Source organism: Asparagus officinalis, chromosome 4, assembly GCF_001876935.1.
Source record: "Asparagus officinalis chromosome 4, Aspof.V1, whole genome shotgun sequence".
Classification (NCBI taxonomy): Eukaryota; Viridiplantae; Streptophyta; class Magnoliopsida; order Asparagales; family Asparagaceae; genus Asparagus; species Asparagus officinalis.
The window spans coordinates 16,434,375-16,446,807 of NC_033797.1; the positions used below are offsets into that span (position 1 = coordinate 16,434,375).

Here is a 12,433-nt window from a genome sequence, read left to right on the forward strand (position 1 = left end):
GCTGAATCCGGGTGCCTCAGCGGTCCCGGCCCGGCCCTGCCGCCCGGAACAGTACGGTGCCGGCATCATCGGACCGGGTAGCCGGGTCGGGAGCCGGCCCGTGGTCGGCAACGGTCACAAATCGTGACTGTTGCCGGAAAAAAGCGCGGGCCGGGGCGCCACAACGGTCACCCCAATGGTGACCGTTGTGTATGAAAACGGCCGGCTGGGCCGGCCGACCGGCCAAAAACGGTCACATAAGTGACCGTTGTGGCCGGGTCGGCCCGTCCCGGCCCGGTAACAACGGTCAGATTGGCCCTTTGACCGTTTTGCCCTCAAAAACGGTCAAAAAACGGCTATTTTGTGAGGTTATTTTGGTCATTTACCTAGGGGGCTGGTTCTATAAATAGAGGGGGGTTTTCATTTGTTTTCTTCACACCAAAAACTCATCTCTTCTCTCTTATACTCTTATACTCTCTCTTATACTCTTATACTCTCTTATTTATACTTTCTAATCCAATCCCCAAATGGCTTCCGGATCTGATTATGAAGAGCAAAACATATCTCCCGATCCTGAATTGAGTCCTCCTACTATGAGTCCTCCTACTATCAGTCCTCCTACCGAAGTTAATCCCGAATCCGGTGGCGACGAATCTGCACCAAGAGCTCCTAAACGGCCAAGATCCGATGTGTGGAATTTTTACGAGAAGATCGACGTCACCAAGGATGAACACGGTAGGATCCTCACCCAGAAGGCTAAGTGTGCTTTGTGCGGCAAGATTTTTCAAGCTCATCATAAGAGCGGCACCAACCACCTCAAACGCCATTTAGATAAACACAACAAAGGCCAGACTCCTCAAGGTGATATCCGACAATCTATGATTTCTCAATCCTCCTCTTCTGGTAGTCTCGGTAGTTGGAACTATGACGCTGCCAGAGCCAGGAAATGCGTAATCAGGTTTATCATTCTTAAAAACCTTCCTTTTAAATTAGTAGAAGATGATGAATTTGAAGATATGTTTAGAGATGGTTTTTATCCTGCATTTAAAAAAATTTCTCGTCAAACCTGTCAACGTGATATTTTAAAATATTATCAACAGGAACAAGAAAAAATAATTTCTTATTTTAAAAATTTAAACTGTAAATTTTCTTTAACTTCTGATATTTGGACATCTAGAGCACAAACTGGATATTTATGTATCACAGCACACTGGATTGATGAAAATTGGCAAATGTTTAAAAGAGTTGTTTCTTTTATTGCAATAGAAGAGTCACATACTGGTGCTAATGTTGCAAATTTAATAATTGAAGAACTTATGAAATTAGAAATTTCACAAAGAATATTTTCTCTTTCACTAGATAATACAAGTAATAACAATGTAGTTGTTGATTTTATCAGATCATCTTTATCATTACCATGTCATGGTGATCTTTTTCATATTAGGTGTATCTGTCATATTTTAAATTTAATTGTTCAAAGTGCATTTACTGAAATTAAACCCATGATAGAAAAGGTTAGAACAATTGCTTACATGCATAGTGCTTCTAAACAAAGACTTAAAAGATGGAAACAATTTTATAAAAGAAAAAAATGTAAAGCCTAGACTAATTCCAAAAGATGTTGACCATAGGTAGAATTCCACATATGCAATATTAAGTGTAGCAATAGAATATAAAAACATTATAACTGATTTTATAAACTATTATGCTTCTAGTTCTAGTTCTGATAGCACTTATGGAATAACTGAAGATGAATGGACAGTTATATGTAATTTAAATGAAATGTTATAAGTTTTTTATGATGCTACCATGTTATTATCTGGCTGTTATTATCCAACCATTACTTTAGTTGCTTTACAAATTTTAAATATTCAAAATTTTTTTGATAAATATCGTTTGGATGCTACTTTTGGACCTATGCATTATCATCGCCTATCCTAATCGTTCATGATGTTGCCCATAGTGAACCTTTAACTCATACGAACTCATGTCCAAATATTTGTTAGTATCTATGGCTATACCTCAAAAATCACTTTGATATTGTGTTACCATTTGATCCAACAATTTCACCCTACATCCTTGATCATACTTCAAAATAAGTATTCAAGTTTCCATTTTTTTTTTCACATAAAAATCCAATATTTTTTATTTTTATTTTTTTTATATCATCTCCAAACACAACTAGGACCTACAGCCTAATCTCTGATACCATTCTGTCACGACCCCAATTTCCGAACCTCAAAGGAATATTAGAGCCGGACTAAACCTGTGAAAAGTCCTCCAAAATATACATTCATTAAAAGAACACTAAAACAAATCTCTTCATTGAACTAAAACCAACAACAAATATTCTCTATAATCCCAAAAGTCAACTAAGCCAATTAACTTGATAAAAATAAATATTCCTCAACTCCAAATAAATCTCAACCTAAAGAAAGAATCTCATTATTACAAACTCTCAATTCATCATCTAAACATTAAAGACTTTATTTAACCTTCGCCTAGAAGACAATAACAATCTCGAATTATTCTTTGCTTCGTTCTAAGAATTTGACAATCCTCAATTCCACCTAATCCCGAGTCTCTGAAAAGAATAGAAATAACACAATGAGTTCACAACTCAATAAGTGGATAAATTCATACATTAAACACTGGTTTTGCAAAACTAAAATATTACAACTAGAAATAAACAAAATATAAGAATGATATAGAATCATTAATGAACTCTAGTATTTGATACAAATATTTAAGAAAATTAGAAATCATGGAATAGAAATAAGCATGCTACGTCTCAATGCGGTCAACACTTCATACTCCGGTTGACTCGGTAAACCCCACAATTATTAAGCCCGTGGTTCCGGGACGATGAGACCCAATTTGGGCTCTTAGCGCTAAAATAAAACCTCATGGAGGCACATTGAGTCCTGTTTTAATAGCTTGCTTATATCCGACATATACCGGTATATTGACTTGAGATGCCTATGTTTAAAAAAAAAATGAACAAAGTTCATATAACCAAGTATGTTATACCAAAAATGCCGAAGACCAACCAATAGTGAAATCAATCAACTACATATGCATCTCAATCTAGTACTATATGAAAAGACATAATTGACAAAGAAAATAAATTCCCTAAAGAATAAAAACAAATAATAATGTAAATACCAGACTCCAGACCAAGTAATGCATTCTCAGTTATCTTAATAGTCGATATGCTTACATATTCTATTTTCTGAAGAAAAAAACTAACCATCCACGATTTTCCATCATTATAAAATTAATACTAATGTGGTTATATCACTTCAAAATTCTTGTGGTAAGGATATAGACTACTAATTATTTCATATTGGATTTCTTCCGTCATTGTTGTAAATAATTCCCCAAAAAATTTATATAACTAATACCTGTAATGAGTCTTCATATCACTCATACATTAAGACTAGTATGAAATCCAATCTGAACTGTAATCCATCTCATCTAGCATCTATCACAAGAGTATTCTTCTTAACTATTATTATTTTTCAATAAAAACTACTAATAATTGATAATAGATCAAATTACCAAAAAGATACTTACTCCAATAAGAGGGAGGAAATCTTCTCAGCCTTCTTCTTAACTCCGAGGTCCCCTTCCACCACTTCGGTGCTTCTTCTCTTCTTCTTCGATTTTTCACTTTTTTTTTTAATCCCTTTTTTTTTTAGTGTGGCGGAACACAGACGGGAGGAGGAAAAGAGACTGACGGGAAAAGGTAGGGTTTTGTATATTTATAAAGACCTTTTTGCTATTATAACCCTCCAACAACTTTTTGCATAAAAGTTCTTTTACTTTTTCTTTAATATATATAACAATAAAACCTATAACTATTACATACTATCCCTCTTAACAGAAGTTTTGTCCTCAAAACTTGATTATTCTCAAGTACTCGAACGACTACGATTTTTTTCCTTGATCGTAGTTTCATGCTTCCATATAGGTAACAATAAATTTTCCATAAAATCTTGACTAGAACCACAATATTTAATCCTCTTAGTTCAAATTAAAAAAAAACTATTTCGTATATGTAGAACTTTCTATCATCCGAAGAGACTCATCATAGTCCAAGATATCATCATCATAGTCCAAGATATCATTAGGTTCACCAATACACTACAACACTGAAACATTCAATGCCCAATTTCATAATTGAACAACATTCTTTCTTTCACTTGTTACCAGTAAATAGATATTTACATATTCCACCAATAAATTTTTTTATTAAGCGAACATAAAAGTACCAGATTGGTGACTATTGTTATAGAAAAACTATAGCAAGGAAAATATGCTTTCCATCTACCTTTCAAGTTCCAACAGTAATCACAAAGGATATGCTCCCACACTTTATATAGTCTTCTCCAACTATTCTTCTGTTTTTAAGTATAACAGCTCAAATTGAATTTTGTTCTGAAGTGTTGTTCACGTTTTCCCACATTTGGAATGAAACCTAAATTCTCTATTAGATATTATAGTCACTAGTATTCAACATAACTCACATCTCTTTAATATATATGATCATTACTATTCGGACTCCTAAACCCAGTCAGAAAAGATGCATGATTGTCTACTCTCATTGCCATAAAAATATAAAAAGGTTAAACAAGGTCTACATTCTTATAATGCTCAACATTCACAAGCTAATGCATCAAGCACAAAGACATAATCTGCATTCTATACTTCATGTAAATCAATCGGAATACTTCTTACAAATCTCTATACCTCTTTGTACGGTCTGAATAGAACTTGTATTAATAAGAGATTGACTTCTAAATTTCTATCCTTAGCTTCGGACCATTCAGGGTACATAGGCTATTTTGAATTTAAACTCACCAATGTGAACAACAAAGTCTTTACCATGAACCTTTTCTTACCTTCAAATAATTTTCCACTGTCAAAATATCACAACAATGTACTGTCACAATCCTTTCGATCAAGATAATTTGAATTCTAAAATAAGTAAACATCATTGCAGAGTCATAAATCTGAATATCAAATCTAGCCTATTCAAGTCCTCCAATATATCTTTCTTCTTAGCAATTAAGATATAAATACTATTATTTGACTTTGCACTCAAGAAATCTACCTTTACATTCCTCTGACTAAGGTGATAATCAAAACTAAAGTCATAAACTTTCATTGGTTTGGACCATTTTCTTCTTATACAATGTCTCTTACATGGTTAATATAATTCACAAGATACTAATAATCAGTGTAAATACCTTCAACTTTACGACTCATATGACTTAATCTTCCAAGATCCATATATATTCCCATTTGTAAAGAATGATTCAAAAATGGTTTATAAAAATTATTTTATACTAATAAAACCCATTGATCATGAAATAAGTGCATAAACAAATCAGTTGTTTCACAAGAGGCTTTTTTTTTTGCACTTCTCATTCAGGATAAACCACCTATTCAATGTACGTTAAAAGCAATTGAGAGCTATTATCAAAGTCATAACTTCATAAGTTTTCACTATGTGCTACATGATGACTGAAGGGGAAAATAATATGGTACAGCTTAATACATTTTCAGCATCTACCCCATAAACCTAAGTGGGCTAGCATCAAAATTCTTATACCAAAATAATGTATTGGGTATAAAAGCAAGAAATACTCTCCAACAACTACACATTTATTCAATTATGCAAAAATTTGTCATATATCAAACATTGCAAAAACATTTTTGAGTGTCCTTCAACTTATGGTATTCTATCTTGCACTTGTTAGAACACTAAAAAAAATAAATCGCACATTCAACATAGGTCCAGAGACATTGAAAGCTATATATTAACAAACTAAAAGAAACAATATTTAATCAAAATTCAAAATGTAATAACTTTATATAAAAATTTTAGCTCTATCATAATGTGGTATTCTTTTGCTCATGCCGACTCTAGAAAAATATCCATACAACATCAAAGAGGCTACTACAAATTGATCCAGTTATGATAAGACTATCTCATTCACCAAACAAAATTTATGAAGTCTACCAATGTATTGTCATCTGGTTGGTGTCATCAAGGAATAGTTTCATAACTCATAATAACAATCATCAGTAACATTAATCTATGAAATATTCAAGTTATGCACATAGGCAAATATTTAAGTAATAGCCACATATTTTACCCTGTATTATGCTACGCAAGCTATATGTGTAATTCCTTGGAAAATCTAAACTAATAGCATTCATAGTCTTCCACATTTATAAAGTCTATATATTTCTATGTTTCTAACTAGAATTCATACATAGAATTTTCTATAATCATTTAACCAACTGAGTTGACATACTATCTACTAAAACATCCCAACATAAACCACCAAATTTCTTTTCTATAAATCTCAAATGACAATCTCTTATATCAAGTGTCATCGCAACCTAACATCACCAAAAATAAATACATTTAGCATGAAAGTTTAATCATAATAATCATTAATAACTAATCCCTGGCATATTCCTTATCATGATAGCATATATTATCAGATAATATTTTCATGAGTCACATATGTCAAATATGCCTCCAACCAAGCTGAACAAATTCCTTTGTCTCTAGGAAATCTAAACAAAAAGAATTATGTAATCCATGAATCTAAAATCATATACCTCTATACCTAAATTTGATCCAATAATATTCATATTGTCCTCGATCAGACTTCAAAATAAAACATCAACTCAAAATTAATTCTTTTCCACTTGCCGGTCAATCAAACTAATTTGCCTATTTGCCTAACATCGGGACATCTGGAGGTATTAATATCAACGAAACAACTTAAGAACAAAAGTTCATGCAACGAGTCATAAGACCAAATAGACAAACTTTATAATATCTATTACAAAATAATTTTCACAACTTTATACGGTTCCGTACTTCCATGATAGATTATATATAGAACAATTTGTCACTTCTACTATTTTCTCTTCAAGATCAAATTATTAAGGACAAACAATCATAATCTCAAATTGTCACGCCCCGCTTCCCAAAATACCGGGGAATCGGAGCGTGAACAAGCCCGCGACGTATTAGACTGAGAAGAGATAAGTGCTAGACCTCTTCTTCTCAACCTAATACGCTAAGCGTCTGGAAATAAATACAATACGAAGTCACAGGTCCCCGATCACACATAGCAAGAATATAATGACAACTCAGAATGGAAAAGTTACATATCACAAATAGAATATCATCCAGGACATAAAATTCGGGTCAAACATGCCCTTATACAAATCTGAACAAATGAATACTGAAGAGATACAAAATACATCAATCAGGCGAAAATAGAAAGAACTACAAAAGTAAACTGGAACCATCAAGGAAGAGGCTTCGACTCCTTCTGCTCCGTCTGCGAGGCGCTCCTACTGAGAATTCTCTGGCTCCTGACGATCTTCCAGCTGGACCTGTTCTTCTCCTAAGTCTGACGTACACCAGAGAAAACAAATAATAATTTAATATTTAAAACACCAGAAAATTATTTAAATCAATATCAAAAATTCATGGTCCTTACACAAATCCTATCGCGAACACATACTCATAGTGCAAATCCTATTTTATCTCCAGCTTAATTTTTCATAAACCACCAAAAGATTTTACTCTATTATGACACGGTTCTCTCAATCATGTTTGAATCTTAAGAAAGCATCTTTCCATAATCCCTAACTCAAATATCAACATTTAGCCTTCTATGTCTGCAATATATGTGTCTCCTTAGTAGCCAAAATACAATGCCAATATTTAACTTTCTACTCGAGGCACCATCACCATATTCATCTTTCGATGACAACAATGAATGATAAAGTTATGACTTTCCTTAGTTCTAACTAATTTCCTTTCCTCTTGTCAATATGCTTCTTGTACTTAATTTTTTTTTCTCTGATCAGATTGTATGACACACATCTCATATTGACAATGTTCCCAAATCTTTCATGAAATCACGAGGACAACTTTAAATAACGAGGATAATTTGTCCATAGCAAAATTTTGATTATGATAGCACAAAACCATATAATGCATATACATTATCATCGCCTATCCTAATCGTTCATGATGTTGCCCATAGTGAACCTTTAACTCATACGAACTCATGTCCAAATATTTGTTAGTATCTATGGCTATACCTCAAAAATCACTTTGATATTGTGTTACCATTTGATCCAACAATTTCACCCTACATCCTTGATCATACTTCAAAATAAGTATTCAAGTTTCCATTTTTTTTTTCACATAAAAATCCAATATTTTTTATTTTTATTTTTTTTATATCATCTCCAAACACAAGTAGGACCTACAGCCTAAGCTCTGATACCATTCTGTCACGACCCCAATTTACGAACCTCAAAGGAATATTAGAGCCGGACTAAACCTGTGAAAAATCCTCCAAAATATACATTCATTAAAAGAACACTAAAACAAATCTCTTCATTGAACTAAAACCAACAACAAATATTCTCTATAATCCCAAAAGTCAACTAAGCCAATTAACTTGATAAAAATAAATATTCCTCAACTCCAAATAAATCTCAACCTAAAGAAAGAATCTCATTATTACAAACTCTCAATTCATCATCTAAACATAAAAGACTTTATTTAACCTTTGCCTAGAAGACAATAACAATCTCGAATTATTCTTTGCTTCGTTCTAAGAATTTGACAATCCTCAATTCTACCTAATCCCGAGTCTCTGAAAAGAATAGAAATAACACAATGAGTTCACAACTCAATAAGTGGATAAATTCATACATTAAACACTGGTTTTGCAAAACTAAAATATTACAACTAGAAATAAACAAAATATAAGAATGATATAGAATCATTAATGAACTCTAGTATTTGATACAAATATTTAAGAAAATTAGAAATCATGGAATAGAAATAAGCATGCTACGTCTCAATGCGGTCAACACTTCATACTTCGGTTGACTCGGTAAACCCCACAATTATTAAGCCCGTGGTTCCGGGACGGTGAGACCCAATTTGGGCTCTTAGCGCTAAAATAAAACCTCATAGAGGCACATTGAGTCATGTTTTAATAGCTTGCTTATATCCGACATATACCGGCATATTGACTTGAGATGCCTATGTTTAAAAAAAAATGAACAAAGTTCATATAACCAAGTATGTTATACCAAAAATGCCGAAGACCAACCAATAGTAAAATCAATCAACTACATATGCATCTCAATCTAGTACTATATGAAAAGACATAATTGACAAAGAAAATAAGCATAAGCTTATACCAAATATCCATGAGCATCACAAAATCAAACTAGTCAACGAATGATATACCAGTAAATCATACGAAGGATATAATCCATCAGGAAACAAATCCACATATATTTACTATCATTTTGTAGGAAAAATACGCAATGCACAATGCATAAATTTACCACTTACAAAAATACGAACTGATAATCCAAAGTTCAACTCTCACGATGCTTTTGAGGAGCCTCTAGGATTCCCTAAAGAATAAAAACAAATAATAATGTAAATACCAGACTCCAGACCAAGTAATGCATTCTCAGTTATCTTAATAGTCGATATGCTTACATATTCTATTTTCTGAAGAAAAAAACTAACCATCCACGATTTTCCATCATTATAAAATTAATACTAATGTGGTTATATCACTTCAAAATTCTTGTGGTAAGGATATAGAGACTACTAATTATTTCATATTGGATTTCTTCCGTCATTGTTGTAAATAATTCCCCAAAAAATTTATATAACTAATACCTGTAATGAGTCTTCATATCACTCATACATTAAGACTAGTATGAAATCCAATCTGAACTGTAATCCATCTCATCTAGCATCTATCACAAGAGTATTCTTCTTAACTATTATTATTTTTCAATAAAAACTACTAATAATTGACAATAGATCAAATTACCAAAAAGATACTTACTCCAATAAGAGGGAGGAAATCTTCTCAGCCTTCTTCTTAACTCCGAGGTCCCCTTCCACCACTTCGGTGCTTCTTCTCTTCTTCTTCGATTTTTCACTTTTTTTTTAATCCCTTTTTTTTTTTAGTGTGGCGGAACACAGACGGGAGGAGGAAAAGAGACTGACGGGAAAAGGTAGGGTTTTGTATATTTATAAAGACCTTTTTGCTATTATAACCCTCCAACAACTTTTTGCATAAAAGTTCTTTTACTTTTTCTTTAATATATATAACAATAAAACCTATAACTATTACAGATATTAGCCTTCGAAGTTTGTTACAGTCATTGTATGGTGGACAGGTTATAGACTTAGATGATGGAACCACCCTGAATGCTACCACTCATCATTTACTTATTAGAAATTATTTTCAAACCTTATATGATGAGTATGCAGCTAGACATGGTGTAGCTGCACAACAGTCTGCAGCTTCGGTTTCTTCGAGCTCATCCCGAGCCCGAGGTAAAAGTGTAAGTTTTGATAGGTATGCAATGGTAGCCGAGCTAACTGGTGGATCTGGACTTGGATCGTCATCATCGGAGGTTTCTGAAATAGATGAATATTTTTCTGCTTCTTTAGTTAGATGTCAAGGAAATGCTTTAGATATATATTTTGCAATGGTGGAAAGTATATGGATCAGTTTCATATCCTATACTTTCCACCATGGTTCGTGACTTACTAACAGTGCAGGTTTCGACGGTAGCTTCGGAATCCGCCTTCAGCACAGCAGGTCGTTTGATCGATGATCACAAGACATGCTTGGATCCGTATACTGTACAAGCGGTGATGTGCCTACAAGATTGGTGGAGGTACGGGAAGCGAACGCAAGGCATCGATCGGATGGCTGGAATTGAAGATAAATTTGAAGAATTGGGACTAGCAGATAGATATAAAGAATAGATTGTAGTTTTTATATCTTAGCTTAAAATTTGTAAATAATTATTTTGGAAATAACTGCAAATGATAGTGATATAGGTGAGTAGGTGCCAACCTAGTTGGGATTTACTTATCTATTGTGATGCGATTAATTCCAAAATAAATTTGTACTTGTAATTTGTAACTGATTTATCAATTATTAATAAAGAATATGTTTTTATCATTTCTTATTTGTAATTTATGTCATTTTAAGTAATTAATAAAATTATTGTTTTTGTTATTTTTCTTGTCTTTTTTTTATAATTTATAAGTTAAATAACATTAAAAAATTTTGGAAAAAAATAAAAAAAAATAAAAAAAATCCGGGTCCGGGTCCCGGTTTTGCCCGGCCCGGGCCCGGATTTCCGGGCCGGGTCGAGCCGGGCCGGCCCGGCCGGCCCGGATGGACAGGCCTAGCTGAAACATATGTTCTTAAGGGTGTTTAGGAAATTTCATGCGAATTATCATCAGAAAATATGTCAAAACGATTAATTCAAATAAGAACCCATTTTAAAGATGGTTTTTGTATTGATTGAACTTAAAAAAATAGATTTTTATAGAACCACTTTGTTTTGGTTTGGGTCCAACTATTCACACTCCCAAACAGTAACTTTGGGGGTGTGTGAGGACTAAATTGCCCTTCTCCCAAACCAAAATTTTTCACTTACAAATTTTTCCAAACAGTAACTTTGAGGGTGTGTGAGGACTAAATTGCCCTTCTCCCAAACCAAACCAGGCCAAGTCCAAAAGGGCATTTTCGACAATCCAACTCCCAAAGTTACTGTTTGGTAGTGGATATAGCAAACATGGTTTTAAATGTGGTTTCTACTGAACAAACTCATACCCCTCCATTTTCCCCTTTGTTTGATGACGGTGCATTATAATTTTATGCAAGTGGCGACTTTGACCGCATATTTAGCTATTCATATCAAATTATCCCCCTAAACCATTTAGGATTATTCTTATTAATCTCACGTCTGACTTATCTAGTAAGTCAAAATATATTGTTTCTGAATACATGAAACAAAATTTTCTTAATTCTTCAATACAAAAGCTCTCCTCTTTTGCAAGTTTTTCTTTTCCAAGAACTTTTAAAGGCAATCAAATAGTCTCAAGATTTTAGGGGCTTTTATCTCACGCTTAAGATAAAAGAAGATTAACAACATTCTTCCACATGAAATCTACAATGTAATATTCAGTTCAACTTCTGCCGTCCGGTGCATCCGCCCCCCCCCCCCCCCCCCCCACCACCACCACCACCACCCACACACACACACAGCTTATTATCATTATGATACAGACATAAACAAGTTTTTCACGCAGCATCACATATAGCATCAGATATCATAGAACTCTCCACAAACCTGCACGAGACACCTCCAAATTTCAAGCAGAACAAGCCTTTTAATCACAAAACAAGCATCACAGTGCATATACCCTCTAATTTACTCATCCATTCATATATTTTTCTGGCTTCAAAAAACCGTCGGCTCAGTCTTTAATAAAAAAACCCCATATAGACATACATAAGACAAAGCTCTATAGATAAACATTCCAGTGCAAAAGGATCAA

At 33.5% G+C, this 12,433-nt stretch overlaps 1 long non-coding RNA gene across 3 annotated transcripts; it reads right to left on the reverse strand.

The window, feature by feature from the left end:
• On the reverse strand, positions 2,276 to 10,280 carry LOC109836753. Of its 3 annotated transcripts, none has more exons than XR_002246084.1 (3): positions 9,912 to 10,280; positions 9,401 to 9,465; positions 2,276 to 2,563 (listed from the first exon to the last, which is right to left on the reverse strand). It is a non-coding gene; the product is annotated as an uncharacterized LOC109836753 (long non-coding RNA). The 3 variants fall into 3 exon arrangements; XR_002246083.1 differs by lacking the exon at positions 2,276 to 2,563 and adding an exon at positions 7,289 to 7,424; XR_002246082.1 differs by lacking the exon at positions 2,276 to 2,563 and adding an exon at positions 8,400 to 8,687.